General features: G+C 48.8%; 1 protein-coding gene and 1 long non-coding RNA gene across 6 annotated transcripts in view; both read left to right on the top strand.

Moving 5' to 3' along the window:
• The window catches only part of scube1 (signal peptide, CUB domain and EGF like domain containing 1), a 199247-nt gene that overhangs the window by 37850 nt on the left and 144068 nt on the right, over positions 1 to 17329 (top strand). The window lies entirely within an intron of this gene.
• On the top strand, positions 5741 to 12584 carry LOC116983785. Its single transcript, XR_004414813.1, has 3 exons — positions 5741 to 5841; positions 11247 to 11250; positions 12555 to 12584. It is a non-coding gene; the product is annotated as an uncharacterized LOC116983785 (long non-coding RNA).

Below are 17329 nucleotides of genomic sequence, written 5' to 3'. Positions count from 1 at the left end.
ATTGGAAGCCACAAGGAACTGCAGACGCTGACATCTTGAGCAAAACACCAAGTGTTGATCTGGTCATAGAAAACATAGAAAATAGGTGCAGGTGGAGGCCGTTCAGCCCTTCGAGCCAGCACCGCCAAGTCAGGAGGGAAGGAATGGCCAGGCGACGTTTCAGTCGGGTCCCTTCTTCAGACTTGATGTTTCATCATAAAGGTGGCATCTAGTTTAAGGATAAGGGGGAAGTCTTTTAGGACCGAGATGAGAAAATCGCTTTTCACACAGAGAGTGGTGAATCTGTGGAACTCCCTGCCACAGAAGGTAGTTGAGGCCAGTTCATTGGCTATATTTAAGAGGGAGTTAGATGTGGCCCTTGTGGCTAAAGGGATCAGGGGGTATGGAGAGAAGGCAGGTACAGGATACTGAGTTGGATGATCAGCCATGATCATATTGAATGGCGGTGCAGGCTTGAAGGGCCAAATGGCCTACTCCTGCACCTATTTTCTATTTTTCTATCTCCGATTCTGTAGTGCTCGCGTAGCTCAGCACCAAGTATGAACCTGGACCATGCGTTCAAATTCCTGCACGGAGACTTAAACCCCATGCGTTTGTGTCTCGGAAATGAATGAGCTACCATCCAGCCAAGGCATCACCTTGACAGAGCCGCCACAGAAAGCATTTTACCGGGATGCATCACAGCTTGGTTTGGGAACAGCTCCATCCAAGACCGCGAGCAATTGCAGCGAATTGTGGACGCAGCCCAGACCGTCACACAAACCAGCCTCCCTTCCACTGACTCCATTTACCCCCGGGTGCTCCGGTTTCCTCCCACACTCCAAAGACGTGTCGCACCCTGGCCACTCCCTCGGCTCACCTCTCCCATCGGGCAAAAGTTCTTGAAGTGTGAAAACGCACACCTCCAGATTCAGGGGCAGTCTCCTCACAGCTGTTCTCAGGCAACTGAACCATTCTACCACAACCAGAGAGCAAGTGCTGAACTACTATCTGCCTCATTGGTGACCCATGGACTATCCTTGACCAGACATTGCCCGAAACGTTGCCTTTTTCCTTCGCTCCATAGATGCTGCTGCACCCACTGAGTTTCTCCAGCTTTTTTGTCTACCTTCGATTTTCCAGCATCTGCAGTTCCTTCTTAAACACGAGTCTACTCCAACATTTGATCGCGGCTGATCTATTTACCTCAACCCCATCCTCCTGACTTCTCCCCGTAACCCTTGACACCTTTACTGATCAAGAACTTGTCAATCTCCACTTTAAAAATGCCCAATGACTTGGCCCCCACAACCGTCTGTGGCAATGAATTCCACAGATTCACCACCCTCTGACTCAAAAAATTCCTCTTCATCTCCATTGCAAAGGCACGTCCTTTCATTCTGAGGCTCTGCCCTCTGAGCCAAGACTCTCACACTACTCGAAACATCCTCTCCATGTCCATGAATGGTTCACAACCAGGAGATCCAACAGGCCTAGGTGGACCAATTACAACAGTTTTCCAAAATGGTTGGTCATGAGGCCATAAGGAACAGGAGTAGAATTAGGCCATTCGGCCCATCATCTACTCTACCATTCAATCAGGGCTGATCTATCTCCCCCTCCTAACCCCATTCTCCCTGCCTTCTCCCCATCTCTGACACCTGTACTGATCTAGAATCTATCCATCTCTGCCTTAAAAATATCCACTGACTTGGCCTCCATAGCCCTCTGTGGCAAAGCATTCCACAGATTCACCACCCTCTGACTAAATACATTTCTTCTCATCTCCTTCCCAAAAGAATTTCCTTTAATTCTATGACCTCTAGTCCTAGACTCTCCCACTAGTAGAAATATCCTCTCCACATCCACTCTAACCAAGTCTTTCAATATTCTGTATGCTTCAATGATGTCCCCCCCTCATTCTTCTAAACTCCAGCGAGAACAGGCCCAGTGCTGACAAACACTCAGCATAGGTTAACCTACTCATTCTTCTAAACCTCCTCTGGATCCTCTCCAGAGTCAGCACATTCACTGTGAAATATAATTCTACTGCTGGTGATCTACAACATCTCCAGGGTGTCTAATTTTCAGCTGTTGAATTAGTTCTAAATTGAATTAAATCTAATTTAGCAAACGGTAGTTTAGTTTATTTAGTTTATTGTTGTGTGCTAACCAGTCAGCGGAAAGACAATCCATGATTACAATCGAGCCATCCACAGTGTGTAGATACATGATAAGGAAATAACGTTTTGCGCAAGGTAAAACCAGTAATGTCTGGTCAAGGCTGTATCTCTAACCTAAACTAAACTTGGGGAAATTTGGAGGACAATTAATCGCCAAAGCCGCCCGTCTTTGGGATTTGGGGGGAAGCCGGGGCACCCGGAGGAAACCCACGTGGTCACAGCCAGGGAGAACGTGCAAACCGAACACTGACAGCATCCAAGGTGAGGACTGAAGCCGGGTTTCTGGTGCTGGGAGGCAGCAGCTCTACCACTGACCTATCCTACCAGACAGGAACTTATCACGAAGAAACATAGAAACATAGAAAATAGGTGCAGGAGTAGGCCATTCGGCCCTTTGAGCCTGCACCGCCATTCAATATGATCATGGCTGAAGAACTGAATCTATCTCTGCGTACGTCCTGAATCACAATTCATGCACAATATCAGTTGCATTCACCCTCAGGAGCATGGGCGCAGATACATGTAGCTGCAAACACCCACCAATTGACCGCTTTTATATGCATTTGCATTTGTTCACAAATTGACCTCTGAAGTTTACGAGTAGCTACATGATCCTGGATTTGTCCATGAGACAATGGAGCAGAATTAGGCCATTCAGCCCATCGAGTCTACTCCAAGGTACACAAAAAAGCTGGAGAAACTCAGCGGGTGCAGCAGCATCTACCGAGTCCACGCTGACAAGCGATCTCCGCACACTGATGTTCCTGATGTTGGTGGAGTCCAGAACCAGGGGCCACAGTTTAAGAATAAGGAGTAAGCCATTTAGAACGGAGACGAGGAAACACTTTTCTCACAGAGAGTGGTGCGTCTGTGGAATTCTCTGCCTCAGAGGGCGGTGGAGGCAGGTTCTCTGGATACTTTCAAGAGAGAGCTAGATAGGGCTTTTAAAAATAGCGGAGTCAGGGGATATGGGGAGAAGGGAGGAACGGGGTACTGATTGGGGATGATCAGCCATGATCACATTGAATGGTGGTGCTGGCTCGAAGGGCCGAATGGCCTATTCCTGCACCTATTGTCTATTGTCTATTGTCCAAGAGGAATGTGAAAATACAGGTTGGGGCAGCATGAGGCAAAACACTGGTGATTCTGATGCAGCAACAATTGTGATAAATGGCAACATTCGACATGTAATGGACCCTAGACCCAAGAGGTCGGATGCAAGCGAAGGAGGAGGCTGCTAGTAGACACAAAATGCTGGAGTAACTCGGGTCTCGACCCGAAACGTCACCCATTCCTTCCCTCCAGAGACGCTGCCTGTCCTGCTGAGTTATTCAAGCATTTTGTGCCTATCTTCACAGTTTAAACCGGCATCTGCAGTTCCTCCCTACACAGGAGGCCGCTTGTGCCTATCGCAGCTTTAATGCACTGAAGTCCGGGCTGAGGTATTTGCAACCTTCTTCAGCCAAGAGTGCTGAAAGTTGATCTATCCCAGCCTCTTCCAGTGGTCCCCACCGCCACAGAAGCCAGTCTTCAAGGTACTTTAATTCAATCCATGTGGATGCAGTAAAGCCTATGGGGCCTGCCACAACTTGGCTGTAATCTTGTGTGCCAGATCTAACTGTGCTGTCTCCGTGCAGTTCCTACACTCGCATTCTGCTGACAAAGGGCAAAATAGTCCTGGTTTGAGTTTGAGTTTACCCTGTTGTCATGTGTACTGAGGTCCAGTGAAAAGCTATTGTTGCATGCTCACCAATCAGCGGAAATACAATACATGATTACAATCGAGCCATCTACAGTGGGCAGATAAATGTGAATATCATCTATAACGTTTAGTGCAAGGTAAAGTCTGATCAAAGATAGTCCAAGGATCTTCAATGAGGTAGATGGTAGTTCAGGAATGCTCTCAAGTTGATGGTAGGATGGTTCAGTTGCCTGATAACAGCTGGGAAAAAAACTGTCCCTGAATCTGGAGGTGTGCGTTTTCACACTTCTGTACCTTTTGCCCGATGGGTGAGGGGAGGAGAAGTAGTGGCCAAGGTGCGACTCGTCCTTGATTTTGTTGCTGGCCTTGCCGAGGCAGCAGCATAGGGTAGATGGAGTCAATGGAAGGGAAGTTGGTTTGTGTGATGGTCTGGGCTGCGTCCACAATTCTCTGCAATTGCTACGTGTCCTGACCACAGAAAATAGGACCAAGATAACACAGTAAACGCACGTTATAATGGACCGTAGGTGGGGGAGGGGGAGGGGGGGGAGTCCATTATTGCCGATTGTCTGCTATAACAGAGTGTAATATATTGATATTTAATGTGTAGAGACACATCAATAACATTTAGGCTGTGCAAGACCTGAACTGACAGAGGTGGCATTTTTCACCTGAGCTGTAAAAAGCTCCATCGACTTGCTGCAGCACTAGATTGGCAATTGACTTGGTGGAAAGGAAGCAACCTAAAAGCAGCGGAGCTCGTTTAGTTTAGTCTTTGGAGTGTGGGAGGAGACCCAAGATCTCGGAGAAAGGCCACGCGGTCACGGGGAGAGCGTGCGAACTCCGTGCAGACAGCACCCGTGGTCATTGGCGCTGTAAAGCGACAACTCTACCGCTGCGCCACCGTTCCGCCCGTTTGGGAATGGTAATACTGCAGACCTCTTCCGTAGATAATTCAGCAGTAATCTGCTCCCCCCCCCCCCCACTTCATTTGGTGAGCTGTCTCCAGCAGTAGGGATAGTTAATAGCTGAAGGGTCTAATAACCTCCAGATGGGCAGGGTGTGCAGATCAAGTTGAAACAGTTGTGCATTGTCCATGTAAAAGCATCAGAGGATTGACTCCACTCAGCGCAGTCCTTATTATTGCATCTATTGCAGGACATTGCCTGGCCATTTTTATTACTACCATCAAAGCACTTGTTGAATTAATAATTAATCCAAGTCTTTGGTGTGCGCTATCAGTTAGATTGCATCCTAATTCCCACAGATCTATTTTTAAAAGTTTATTATTGTAATCACATTTTTAGTTTTGCTTTGGCTTAGAGCTACAGCGTGGAACAGGCTCTTTGGCCCGCTGAGGCCGCGCCGACCTACGGTTACCCCGTGCACAAGTTCTATCCAACACACTTGGGGCAATTTGCTGAAGCCTATCAACCTTCAACCTACGACCTCGCACGTCCTTGGAGTGTGGGAGGAAACCGGAGCACCACGTAACCACGTGTAGAACATGCAAGCTCCATAAAGACAGCAGCCGTGGTCAGGATCAAACTCGGGTCCCTTGTGCTATAAGGCAGAAACTCTATTGCCACGCCACCGTGCCACCCAAAATGAAAACATTGCCCCTGAGAAGTCGTTATGTTAGTTCAAGTGCATTCCTTTTAGTTTTTAGAGAGATCACCCAGTAATATATGGTTTATTTCAAAATTGCAATATATTGAAGAGGTCCTGACACGTTGAAAACTTCATTCAGAATTAACTGGCGTTGGATTGGAGTTTACGATGGTTCAACGGTGCTTTTACGGTCACATGTGCGAAGTGCACACACGCAGGGAAATTATTTTCTTACAAATAGTCCAGTATAGTGTTGCCATACCCCAGCTCATCCCCGATTAGCAAATGTACAAAAATAGTCCACTGGACCCGCGGGCAAGAGGCGCCGTGTTTTGCCGCCATTTTCAGGGTCCAGTCCGTGCTCTCGTTGTTATAAGCGGTGCCCGATCCAGGCGAGACCCAGGCTGCTGCTGGGCCTCCAGCCGCTATCATCCACGGATGTGTAGGGTGCAGAGGGACCTGGATCATGTGCAGCCAGATGAGATCAGTTTAACTAGGCTTCATGTTCGGCATGAACAGTGTGGGCCAAAGGGCCCCATTCCTGTGCTGCACTGCTCTATGTGCTGTGATTTCATTCATCTAAATGAGTGCAGCACAGTGGCGCAGCGGGAGAGTTGCTGCCTTACAGCGCCAGAGACCCAGATTCAATCCTGACCACGGGTGCTGACTGTATGCATTTTCCACGTTCTCCTCGTGACCGCGTGGGTTTTCTCCGGGTGCTCTCGTTTCCTCCCACACTTCAAAGAGTCACGAGAGTTTATTCTCATGTGTCCCAGATATGACAATGAAATTCTTGCTTGCTGCAGCACAACAGAATATTGTAGGCATAAATACAGAACAGATCAGTGTGTCCATATACCGTAAATAAATATATAAACACATAAATAAAGCGCAATAGGCTGTTATAGTTCAGAGTTTGTATGAAGTTGTGTTTAATAGTCTGATGGCTGTGGGGAAGGAGCTATTCCTGAACCTGGATGTTGCAGATTTCAGGCTCCTGTACCTTCTACCTGAAGGCAGCGGAGAGATGAGTGTGTGGCCAGGATGGTGTGGATCCTTGATCCCTGTACCAGCCTTTTTGAGGCAGCGACTGCGATAGATCCCCTCGATGGTAGGGAGGTCAGAGCCGATGATGGACTGGGCAGTGTTTACAACTTTTTGCAGCCTTTTCCGCTCCTAGACGCTCAAGTTGCCGAACCAAGCCACGATGCAACCGGTCAGCATGCTCTCTACTGTACACCTGTAGAAGTTAGAGAGAGTCCTCTTTGACATACCGACTCTCCGTAATCTTCTCAGGAAGTAGAGGGGCTGATGTGCTTTCTTTATAATTGCATCAGTGTGCTGGGACCAGGAGAGATCTTCAGAAATATGCATGCCCAGGAATTTGAAGCTCTTGACCCTTTCCACCATATAAACGGGACTGTGGGTCCCCATCCTACACCTTCCAAAGACCTACAGGTTTGTAAGTTAATTGGCTTCAATAAAAATTGTAAATTGTCCGCTGACGTGTAGGATAGTGCGAGTGTACGGGAATCACTGGTCGGCGCAGACTCGGTGGGCCGAGAGGCTTGTTCCGCGCTGTATGTCTAAACTGAACAAAACTAAACGAAATAAGGTATGGGAATATTTGGAAAAATTGCTCCCTGATTTAAAAAAAAACTATGCCTCAGTCTAAAAGCATAACCATTGCACTTGACACAATAGCCAATGCACTTGACACAACAATTAATTTTACTTGGGCAGCTTACAACCCAGCGGTATGAATATTGATTTCGCTAACTTACAGTAACCCTTGCTTTCCCTCTCTCTATATTCCCCCCCCACCCTCGTTCATCCACTAGTTTCACTGTCCTTCTGATGGATTTTACTGATTGAATGGCCCGTTGTCACCTTCCCCTCAGCTAACAATGAACCATTCTACATTTCCTTAAACATCATCTGCTCTGATCTGTCGTTTTCACACCTCACCCTTCCATATCTCTAGTCTCCCTCTCCCCTGACTCTCAGTCTGAAGAAGGGTCTCGACCAGAAACGTCACCCTTTCCTTCTCTCCAGAGATGCTGCCTGACCCGCTGAGTTACTCCAGCCTTTTGTGTCCATGGAACAAGTAACTGCCTGTCCCGCTGAGTTACTCCAGCGTTTTGTCTCTATTTTCGGTGTAAATCAGCACCTGCAGTTCCTCCCTGCACTAAATTCGTAATGAGTGCTTTTAAGTAATTCTGCACATGTTGGGACTTCTCCCCGTAATTGCTGGGCATTCTCTGATACCCTGCCACAGGGCTAATTCTTCAAATATTAATCTGGACACAGAGTGTCTCTCAGCTGTCGGGAGCCTCATGATCAAGCCTAATCCTGCTCCTGTCAAATAGTCACCCAGCTGAAGGCTACTGTCTACTGATCAGAACCCAGGAACAATACACTGATTTATTATTCCTTCCTCAAGCCAGTCGTCCTGAGACAACCTCCAATTTCCAGTTAAAATCAACAAATCCGGCACTAATCTGTGATCTCGCTTCACTGCAATATATATATATTTTTTAAATTGCAAAATAGACTTTATTCAGGTAATAAATACATACAATACGTGAACCGTGCAAAAAATTCATCCAACATTTTCGGAGGCTATACAAATTGTTCAATACATTCACAAATCTGTCCCCCACCCGTGCCACTCATGTGGCCCCCTGGCGTGGGATACCTTCCCTTATTTTGAGGGGCGTCTCCACCATACCGTGCCCCCCATGTCCAGCAGCGGGAGGACCCTAGACTGTGGACCGAGCCTTGGCGTTGGCTGCACCGAGCTTCAGTGCGTCCCTCAGCACGTACTCCTGCAGTCTGCAGAGGGCCAGTCGACAACATACCCCGACGGACATCTCGCTCCGCTGGGTGGTGAACAACGCTCGGACAGACCAAAGACCGTCTTTCACCGAGTTGATGACCCTCCAGCAATATTCACAGCAGATGAGATGGGTCCATCTCGTCAACCTTCCGAATGGCCCTTCCATGAGCTAGGGTCCTGTCCGATTCACCTCTATCTACCCCATTGCGGGCATCGGCACTTTGTCGATGGAACTGGCGCGCTACAATGCCGAGATCGGCGGCGAATTGTGGACGCAGCCCAGAGCATCACACAAACCCAACCTCCCTTCCATTGACTCCATCTACACCCCACGCCTCCTCGGCATGGCCAGCAGCATAATCAAGGACCAGTCGCACCTTGGCCACTCCCTCATCTCCCCTCTCCCGTCGGGCAAAAGGTCTAGAAGTGTGAAAACGCACACCTCCAGATCCAGGGACAGTTTCTTTGCAAGGTAGACAAAATTGCTGGAGAAACTCAACGGGTGCGGCAGCATCTATGGAGCGAAGGAAATAGGCAACGTTTCGGGCCGAAACCCTTGGGTTTCGGCCCGAAACGTTGCCTATTTCCTATTTCCTTCGCTCCATAGCAATTTTCTCTCCAGCAATTTTGTCTACCTTCGATTTTCCAGCATCTGCAGTTCCTTCTTGAACAGTTTATTTCCAGCTGTTATCAGGCAACTGATCCATCCGATTACATCTGACAGTGCTGAACTATACTATCTTCCTCATTGGTGACCCTTGGACTATCTTTGATTGGACTTTTCTGGCTTTACCTTGCACTAAATGTTATTCCCTTATCCTGTACCTGTGCTCTGTGAATGGCTCGATTGTAACCATGTACTGTCTTTCCGCTGGCCGGCTAGCATGCAACAAAAGCTTTTCACTGCACACTGGGTACACGTGACAATAAGCCGATAAACTAAACATACTATGTCCCGCATCCTGTATTTTCACCCTTCACTCCATTTATTGTCCTTGAGTTTATCTTGATTCATAGAAACATAGAAAATAGGTGCAGGAGTAGGCCATTCGGCCCTTTGAGCCTGCACCGCCATTCAATATGACCATGGCTGATCATCCAACTCAGTATCCTGTACCTGCCTTCTCTCCATACCCCCTGATCCCTTTAGCCACAAGGGCCACATCTAACTCCCTCTTAAATATAGCCAATGAACTGTGGCCTCAACTACCTTCTGTGGCAGAGAGTTCCAGAGATCCACCACTCTCTGTGTGGAAAAAGCTTGTCTCATCTCAGTCCTAAAGGATTTCCCCTTTATCCTTAAACTGTGACCCCTTGTCCTGGACTTCCCCAACATCAGGAACAATCTTCCTGCATCTAGCCTGTTCAACCCCTTAAGAATTTTGTAAGTTTCTATAAGATCCCCCCTCAATCTTCTAAATTCTAGCGAGTACAAGCCGAGTCTATCCAGTCTTTCTTCATATGAAAGTCCTGCCATCCCAGGAATCTATAAGATCCCCCCTTCAATCTTCTAAATTCTAGCGAGTACAAGCCGATTCAGTCATGCTTTATTGTGACGTGTAGCTAGCTACAGTGAAATGCTTTGTTCTGCATCAACCCGGTAAGATCGTACAGCAGACCTCGCTTCGGCCGTACACAAGTGTCGCCACGTTTTGGCGCCAACAAGTCACAAAATTTGCAATACATGATTGTATTGATGTTTGGTATATCTTACCTGTTTGGATACCTCGGTACACGCGACTATAAAGGGGCCTGTCCCACTTGGCGATTTTCTCGGCGACTGCCGGCATCAATGACTGGCGTATCAGGTCACAGAAAGATTCGCGGCGTGATGACGTATGGCGCGCGGTGTATTTTTCAAGTGCCGCAACATTTTTTTTGTCACCGCTGGATTATGAAATGTTCAAATTGTTCACACTGAACTTAGAATAAAGGGGAGGTCATTTAAGACTGAGGTGAGAAGAAAACTTTTTCACCCAGAGAGCTGTGAATTTATGGAATTCCCTGCCACAGAGGGCAGTGGAGGCCAAGTCACTGGATGGATTTAAGAGAGAGTTAGATAGAGCTCTAGGGGCTAGTGGAGTCAAGGGATATGGGGAGAATACAGGCACGGGTTATTGATAGGGGACGATCAGCTATGATCACAATGAATGGCGGTGCTGGCTCGAAGGGCTGAATGGCCTCCCCCCGCACCTATTTTCGATGTTTCTACGATATGATGCTGGCATTCGTAGAAAAAATCGCCAATTGGGACAGGCCCTTAAGTGATGTTTCGGGTCGACTCGACACCCTTCTGCAGACTGTCTGAAGAAGGGTCTCAATCCGAACCATCACCCATTCCTTCTCTCCAGAGATACTGCCTGACCCGCTGAGTTACTCCAGCAAGTTGTGTCTATCTTAAGCATAAACAATGCAGGGAATGAATAAAAATAGCCATTTGCCATTGCATGGTCTTATGCAGATGGAAGAAAATTAGTTTGTGTGTAAACCACATTGAGGGGAGGGGCTCCGATCACAGTCTAGACCGCCAGAACAATGCTCACACACAGTTGCTTTCAAACCAACTTGAAATTATATTTTAACAAATATTACACGATAAATTAAAAGATAACGAAACAGGAAATCAAAAATTCAGGGCTGTAATCTAAATGAAAGGATTTCAATTACATCATAGCCATCATAAAAAAGCTTTTGCGAGTTTAATAATGGCATTAACAGCCCCAGCCCATAAGGGATTCATTTTTTACCATTTCACATCTGTGAAGGCCAGATTTTATTAGATGCTTTGGTTTGGTCTATTGCACTGTAAATAAATTATTCCCAGGGCTGGTATAATTATCACCAATTCTATCCAGCTGGTTATATTTTACTGCCCAATTACACAGGATATTGTTTCTCAGTGATCTACAAATCTGTGCAATGCCATTAATAGAATTGTGAGTGTAACCAGTGTAGTTGCAACGATGCTTTACTTTTAGACGTTAGACTTCAGAGATACAGCGCGGAAACAGGCCCTCCAGCCCATCCAGTCCGTGCCGACCAGTGATCCCAGCACACTAGCGCTATCCTACACACACACTAGGGACAATTTACAATGCTACCGAAGCCAATCAACCTACACACCTGTACCTCTATGGACTGTGGGAGGAGAGCGGAGCACCTGGAGAAAACCCACGCGGTCCCAGGGGACCTTACAAAATTCTTAAGGGGTTGGACAGGCTAGATGCAGGAAGATTGTTCCCGATGTTGGGAAAGTCCAGAACAAGGGGTCACAGTTTAAGGGGGAAGTCTTTTAGGACCGAGATGAGAATTTTTTTTTTTCACACAAAGAGTGGTGAATCTGTGGAATTCTCTGCCACAGTGGGTGGTTGAGGCCAGTTCATTGGCTATATTGAAGAGGGAGTTGGATGTGGCCCTTGTGTCGAAAGGGATCAGGGGGTATGGAGAGAAGGCAGGTACAGGATACTGAGTTGGATGATCAGCCATGATCATATTGAATGGCGGGGCAGGCTCGAAGGGCCGAATGGCCTCCTCCTGCACCTATTGTCTATGTTTCTATGAGAACGTACAAACTGCACGTAGACAGCACCCGTAGTAGGGATTGAACCCGGGTCTCTGGCGCTATGAGGCAGCAACTCTACCGCTGCGCCCTGTAAATTATGCTAGAAATTCCAAAACTTGTTTTTATTATTGAGCTGAACACCAGTATCCTGACGTAGAAACAAAGAACTTTAGATGCTGGTTGATACCAAAGATAGACACAAAGTGAGTCTGAAGAAGGGCCCCGACCCAAACATCACCCATCCTTTTTAGACAATAGACAATAAACAATAGGTGCAGGAGTAGGCCATTCGGCCCTTCGAGCCAGCTATCATGTGATCATGGCTGATCGTCCCCAATCAGTACCCCGTTCCTGCCTTCTCCCCATATCCCCTGACTCCGCTATCTTTAAGAGCCCTATCTAGCTCTCTCTTGAAAGCATCCAGAGAACCTGCCTCCACCGCCCTCTGAGGCAGAGAATTCCACAGACTCACCACTCTCTGTCTGGAGATGCTGCCTGACCCGCTGAGTTACTCCAGCACTCTGTGTCTTATCACCTGCAATGACACTTGACACTAATTTTGAGATGTTTTTTGAAGTGTTCCTCAGTTTTAATCTTCATCTTCATGGGGACCTACACTAATTTTAAAATGTACTCATCCACTCCCGGCTGTTTGATTAGAATTAAGTGCCGCAGGAGTGGCACGGTGGCGCAGCGGTAGAGTTGCTGCTTTACAGCACCAGAGAACCGGGTTCGATCCTGACTACGGGTGCTGTCTGTGCGGAGTTTGTACATTCTCCCCGTGACCTGCGTGGCTTTTCGCCGGGATCTTCGGTTTCCTCCCACACTCTAAAGACGTGCAGGTTTGTAGATTGATTAGCTTGGTATAATTGCAAATTATCCCTAGTGTGTGTGGGATAGTGTTAATGTGCGGGGATCGCTGGTCGCATAGACTCGCTGGGCCTGTTTCCGAGCTGTATCTCTAAACTGCAGATGTTCTACCAATCGGTGGTGGCCAGTTCCACCTTCTTCGCTGTCGCGTGCTGGGGCGGCAGGGCGGATACCAACAAGCTGCTCAGGAAGGCTGGCTCCGTCTTGGGGGTGATGTTGGATTCACTGGAGGTGGTCTCGGAGAGGAGGATGGCCCTCAAACTGCGGAGCATCTTGGGCAACACAGCTCACCCCCTCCATGACACACTGGTCAACCTGAGGAGCACCTTCAGCAACAGACTGCTGCACAGAATGCAACACACGAGATCCTTTTTCCCTGTGGCTATCAAACTGTACAACTCCTCCCTCTTCCGTGGTGGGGTAGACTGACTCCCCCCCCCCCCCCCCCCCCCCCCCCCCTCTTTGCACATCTCCGTGGTGGGGTAGACTGACTCCCCCCCCCTCTTTCCCCAATCCTGGACTCTCCACTCGTCACTTTAATTTCATGTTTCATGTATTTTGTGTTTTATGGCTGTTTTCAGACCAATTTCCCTCCTGGGATAGATAAAGTTCTATTGTATTGTATCGTAAACTAATTATCAGTCGGTGCACAGGTCTAGGGAGAAACCCCCGAGAGATGTATATTGTTTCCAAATGTGTTGCGTTACGATCGCGAGAGAATGTAAAAATAATGAACAAAGGATTGGGAAGTGAAGATCTGATTGGTGAAACTGCACAAGATGAAAATCTGTATTTGCCAAAATTGGCCAGTATGTTTGAGTGGATGAAAACGTTGCAGCATTTGAAAGGCAGACGAAAGGATGGCTTGCAGGGTTGAGTGGAGGTCAGATGTGCCCAATAATCTCTTTTGAATTCAAACGTTGCCTTGCCCGTAAAAGGGAACCCATTTGGCGAATGAACTCATTGGGTTACAAACTGCTGACGCCAAAGGAAAATGAAATCTGGAGCTAGAGGTTCACATCTTTGCTGTTCCATTGGCGTGGTTAACCCTTCGTGTTCCAGGTGCCTCCGCTACGAATGGGTTGGGAAGGGACTGCAGATGGTGCCACAGCGCTCGCACTAGCAGAGTAGACACCATCCTCAACAGCACCATACGGATCACCACCGGCTGCCGACGCCCTACTCCGCCGGATCTTCTGCCGGTGATCACAGGTATCGCGCCCGCCCCAGCTTCGCAGAGAGTACTTCACTCACAGGCTGGTGGGCAAGGCCCCATCGGACTCCAAGCATCCTCTGCACCACCTCGCCCAGGACTCACAGCAACTGGGGCCTGCCTCAACGCCTGTCATCTCGTCGTCCCTTCTCCCGTCACGCAGCCATCCCCTGTGGCTCCGGTTTCAACACACTAGGAGCATGGAGAACCAGCTGGGAGCAGACTTCGCCACCTCCGCAATCCACTGTTGCACCGAACACCACAGCCCCACCCGGCTCGGACCTGCCCCCCCCCCCCCCCCGCAAAGAGTGGGTCGCCCTGAACCGGCTCCGTACTGGGGTCGGCCGGTTCAACGCCCAACATGCATCGCTGGGGGGGCTGCCTGCGTTCATCAGCAGCCTGCGTGTGTGGAGCAGACCAGCAAACAGCGTAGCAGCAGCACGGCATTTTCGACTGGGCTGTCGTCCGCCCCCCTGGTGGAGGGGTAGACCTCACGCCCCTCGACAACGGCACATTGACCTGTGCTACAGGCCGTTACATAACCTCTGCTGTCCCAAACGCAAGAAGAAGCGCAGATTCTGGTTTAGATAGACACAAAAATGCTGGAGTAACTCAGCGGGACAGGCAGCATCTCCGCAGAGAAGGAATGGCTGACGTTTCGGGTCGAGACCCTTCTTCAGGCAAATGGGTGGTGGTTATGTATATACGGGCGGCGGCACGGTGCTGCAGCGGTAGAGTTGTTGCCTTACAGCACCAGCGTCCCGGGTCCGATACCGACTGCGGGTGCTGTCTGTACGGAGTTGGCACGCCCTCCCCGTGATCTGCGTGGGTTTTCTCCGAGATCTTCGGTTTCCTCCCACACTCCAAAGACGTGCAGGTTTGTCGGTTCGGTCGTTCGCTCGTGTGTCAGATGATGTCGCTCGCTGTTGGCTTCTGTCGTGGTCCAACATGTTGCCCGAATTGTCGCCGATGCGTCACAGAGCGCATCGCCTCGTCGCTGCCAGGGATCGCCACGAGGAGGCTTCTGTCATGATCCTGTCGGTAATTGACTTGGTATAAGATTGATTTGTCCCTCGTGTGTGTAGGATAGCGTCAATGCGTGGGGATCGCTGGTCGGTGTGGACTCCGGATGAAAGGGGATCTCATTGAAACATACAAGATTGTTAAGGGTTTGGACACGCTGGAGGCAGGAAACGTGTTCCCGATGTTGGGGGAGTCCAGAACCAGGGGCCATAGTTTAAGAATAAGGAGTAAGCCATTTAGAACGGAGACGAGGAAACACTTTTTCTCACAGAGAGTGGTGAGTCTGTGGAATTCTCTGTCTCAGAGAGCGGTGGAGGCAGGTTCTCTGGATGCTTTCAAGAGAGAGCTAGATAGGGCTCTTAAAAATAGAGGAGTCAGGGGATATGGGGAAGAGGCAGGAACGGGGTACTGATTGGGGATGATCAGCCATGATCACATTGAATGGCGGTGCTGGCTTGAAGGGCCGAGTGGCCTACTCCTGCACCTATTGTCTATTGACTGGCAGGGCCGAAGGGCCAGTTTCCTCGCTGTATCTCCAAAACTAAACTAAACAAGGCTGCAAAGTATTCACTTGCAGCAAGGGGGTTAAAACTCCAGTCTTGTCTGGAATTTCGTGCTGGCAAGTTAGAAATTCCTGATGGCCAACATCAACCCTCGAATATCCTGGCTGCTTTCAAAGCTTTTTCCTACATTGAAATGCACAGTTCCCCGGACTGAAGCCTCTGGTCCACCGGTGTTAGGTTTTGTAACAAAAAAAACCCCCACAAAAAAGCTGGAGTAACTCAGCGGGTCAGACAGCATCTCCGGAGAGAAGGAATAGGTGACGTTTCGGGTGGAGAGGGAGAGTCGGGGGAGAGGGAAACGAGAGATCTAGACAGCGATGTGGATAGATGTAGATTAAACAGACGAAAGATAGGCAAAGAAGTGACAGATCAAGGAAACAGGCCATTGGAAGTGAGTTTGTCCTTCTCCTTTCTGGAGATTGAAATTCTCCCAATCCGCCGATTTCAATATAAAAGGCAAACACAAAATGATTCTCCGAATCCATATTCCGGGAGTTTCCTTTCAAATCGGCGACTGAAAGAATTTCCCTGTTGCCGAGGCTTGACTCTGTGAGCCAGCGAGATCTTTGATCCCTGCTGTTTGTCAACAAGAATTTCTCATTCACCAGCAAGGAATTCGTGGCGATACTGAGCCTCTCCACACATCCCCCCCCCCCCCGCCCCTACCCAAGAAGCAGGCTGGTAGAACCATTCCAGTCCATTTCTCCCTTGCCGCCTGTTTGGCAAGGATTAAGTGGTGGGGTGGTGGGGGGCAGCAATTTAATATTTGTTATTTTTTGTTTTGTAGTCCCCTTTAACTGGCAATTCAGCCGTGAGCTTTGAGTAGGGCAGGGAGGACAGGAGAGTCTAGACTCGGGCGCTGACTCTGAAAAGAGTGCAGACGTCACACCGCATCAATTAGCAGTTTACAAAGTTAATCCTTTGGGCAAACAAAAGATTTCAGGAGGTCAGTACGTGATCATTAAACGCATTATCCGATGGCCATAAAGAAGGAATGAGAGCCGCAGCGAGGGAAGTTGGGATTTCAGTTTGTTGACTCTTCACTATTTTCCCAAATTTTTAAAAAGAATACCAGGCACAGCTACTTGAAGGCTTTCCGTGGAATTGTTTGTTCTTTTCCTGCTCGAAAATATGGTCCAATAACGCACAGACTTAGACAATAGACAATAGGTACAGGAGTAGGCCATTTGGCCCTTCGAGCCTGCACCGCCATTCAATGTGATCATGGCTGATCATCTCCAATCAGTACCCCGTTCCTGCCTCCTCCCCATATCCCCTGACTCCGCTATCTTTAAGAGCCCTATCTAGCTCTCTCTTGAAAGCATCCAGAGAACCTGCCTCCACCGCCCTCCGAGGCAGAGAATTCCACAGACTCACCACTCTCTGCGAGAAAAAGTGTTTCCTCGTCTCCGTTCTAAATGGCTTACTCCTTATTCTTAACTTTGGACACAAAAAGCTGGAGTAACTCACGGCGGGTCAGGCAGCACCTCTGGAGAAAAGGGACAGGTGACGTTTCGGGTCTTCTTCTTCTTGCGTTTGAGTCAGCAGAAGTCGGCAGAAGGCGGTGCCATCCGGTTTGACGTCCGTAGGTGCCCGCCCTAAAAAGGGCGCATGCTCCGGGTTGGCGCCAAGCTGCGGCGCTGCTGCTGTCTCTGTTTGTCGTGTTCACCTGGCTGAGGTCAGTTGACAGGGCTCACCACGGGGAGGTCGACAACATGAGCCCCACGTTTCGGGTCGAGACCCTTCTTCAGGCGCACGGACTTTTCTGTATTTCGTCATGATGT

Source organism: Amblyraja radiata, chromosome 19, assembly GCF_010909765.2.
Source record: "Amblyraja radiata isolate CabotCenter1 chromosome 19, sAmbRad1.1.pri, whole genome shotgun sequence".
NCBI lineage: Eukaryota > Metazoa > Chordata > Chondrichthyes > Rajiformes > Rajidae > Amblyraja > Amblyraja radiata.
The sequence above is the reverse complement of the archived record's forward strand: the minus strand, read 5'-3'. Positions and strand labels throughout refer to the sequence as shown.